The sequence below is a fragment of the Octopus bimaculoides genome, chromosome 4 (assembly GCF_046866305.1).
Source record: "Octopus bimaculoides isolate indiv1 chromosome 4, ASM4686630v1, whole genome shotgun sequence".
NCBI lineage: Eukaryota > Metazoa > Mollusca > Cephalopoda > Octopoda > Octopodidae > Octopus > Octopus bimaculoides.
In genome coordinates, this window is record NC_142931.1 from 139,937,043 (window position 1) to 139,939,542 (window position 2,500).

Below are 2,500 nucleotides of genomic sequence, written 5' to 3' on the forward strand. Positions count from 1 at the left end.
TGGTTATCGACTATACGTCGGTCTCACACGCACACACACACATACTTATCCATGTTGCCACGCAGAGGGACTGAACCCAGAACCAGGTGGTTAGGAAGCAAGCTTTTTACCACAAAGCTACGTTACTGCAGAAAATGAAATTAAAAATGGTTAAGAGGTTTGCTTCCAAACTATATTGTTTTAGGTTCAATCCTCATGCGCAGTATTTTGGGCAAGTGTCACCAACCCTGGCCTCGTACTGACCAAACACTTGTGAGCAGATTTGGTAGACGGAAACTGAGAGACGCCTGTCGTATGTGTATGTGTTTGGTGGGGGTGCGCGTATGTGAGTTTGTGTGTTTGTGTGTTTTGCTTGTCTATGTGCTTGCCGTTCCCATTCCTTGAAAACTGATTATCATCTAAGAGAACTTGCAACACATTTCACAATCACAGTTTCCATAAAAGATCGATAACAGTAAAATATTTAGCAAATGTAATACGAATACAACAATTTGAACGCTACATATCTAACAATAGATTTTTTAAAAGTATATTCATCGAATTTTCTTTAATTACATTACTACAATATGCCCGCGGGCATATGGCGTTGTGATTAAAAGCGCGGGCTACTAACCCTTAGATTCCGAATTCGATTCCAAGCAGTGACATGAACACTAACAACAACAACAACAATAATAATAATAATAATAATAACATCGAAAAATACCTTAGGAATGCGAAACCAGGTTTGAAATTTCTCCAAGACACCTAACGAAGGCTGGAAGGTATATCAGCCGAAACATTGTGTTAACAGCAAACAAGATGAGGACAAATATCTGTCAAATGTGAATAATGTAAATAATGTACATAATTCCTCATCTCTTAAATATAGAACTACATTACTACAATATCTAAATAATATCACTATGGCATTACTCCATTTTAGTATTGTTTGTACCAGTATCGCTACATTCTTTTCGTTTTCTATTCCAACATTATTATACACCTGTATAATACATACATACATACATACAGACATACATACATGCATGCATGCATACATGCATACATACATACATACATACATGCATACACATATATATATACACACATATTATTATTATTCAGTAGTTTTATTTTTATAACGTGCTTTCACTTCACTACCGAGCGCAGCTCATCATTATTATTATTATTATCATCATTATTATTATTATTATTATTATTATAAATAATCGTGATAATCGATATTAGTTACAGGGTGACTCAAGGACCAACAGTTTCGCGTATTGACACTTCTCAAAGTTTGTTAGGTCTGATGCACGAAACTCTACGGCCTAAAATCACTTTGTAATTTCTGCCGATTATTAATAATAAAAAACATACTCATGTTTTGAGTTCTGTCTTTTGGATTGCCACACCAGACCTATAAATATAAAGGGTGCGTAAGATATTTGAGGACAGATTTATGTTTACCAAAAAAAAAAAAAAAAGACATATATAGTAACAAATAATAGCTTTAATTACCAAAAAATTCTATGCGGATAAAAATAAACCTTTTCTATAATGTCATTCAATAAAGCTTCAACAACTGCTTCTATACGAGATCTAAATCATCTACATACTCGAATCAAGTGGTGCTGGTTCATTTTGAACATTACTCTGGCTATGGCAGCTTTCAAAGTGTCTTTAGTGTTATGGGCGTGTTCATTGACCTCTCTCTCAACATCGCTCCACATGTAATAGCCCAATGGATTGAGATCTGGGAAATTAGGAGGCCAAATGTTAGAGTTATGTGATGAAGAAAATTTTCAGCCTTCCATTCCTGTGTTACTAGAGCCATATGTAATAGCGTAGAGTCTTACTGAAACACATATGGCCTTCCAATGCATACAATATCTATCCAGAGTTTAACAATTATTTCCAGGACCTCAGTGTAGGTGTCAGAGTTAACTCTAAGGCCTTGTGGAAAGAAGTAAGAAGGCATCACATGTCCTTCGTTGTTGACAACTCCTAAAACCATAACAGTTACAGGAAATTTTGTATGCATAACACTTGGCACTTCAGAAGGGTCTGCACATAGCCATCTCTCATTTCTTCTGTTAACGTTTTCATCTTGATCGAAGTTTTTCTCGTTTGAGAAAAACCAAATCAAATCTTCTTCTGCTGGATTTGTCAATTTGTTTAAAGAGCTTTTTAGATCTTATGAAGAGATTTTCTTTTGCTTTTTCGGACAAATTTACCTTTTGTCATCATATAAAACTTACATCTGATGTCTTCGTGGACATCATTTCTGAGTGTTCCTTCTGATACATGGAGATCTTTTACAATTTTCCTCATGGACTTTCTGAGATAAACAAAGATTATACAGAGTTAGCAAAAAATGCAGCAATGACCCCAAAAAGGTATGTTGTCAAATACTTTACGCACCCTGTATATATATATATATATATATATATATATATATATATATATATATATATATATATATGTATATATATATATATACACATACATATATTAT

General features: G+C 34.0%; 1 protein-coding gene across 1 annotated transcript in view; it reads right to left on the minus strand.

Moving 5' to 3' along the window:
- The window catches only part of LOC106878516 (uncharacterized), a 175,091-nt gene extending 175,090 nt beyond the window's left edge, over position 1 (minus strand). Inside the window, exon 1 of the mRNA XM_089351579.1 lies at position 1. This exon is cut by the window's left edge and continues 20 nt beyond it. The gene's annotated coding sequence lies outside the window, so the exon portion shown is untranslated.
- Between the last annotated feature and the right edge of the window lie 2,499 nt (positions 2-2,500).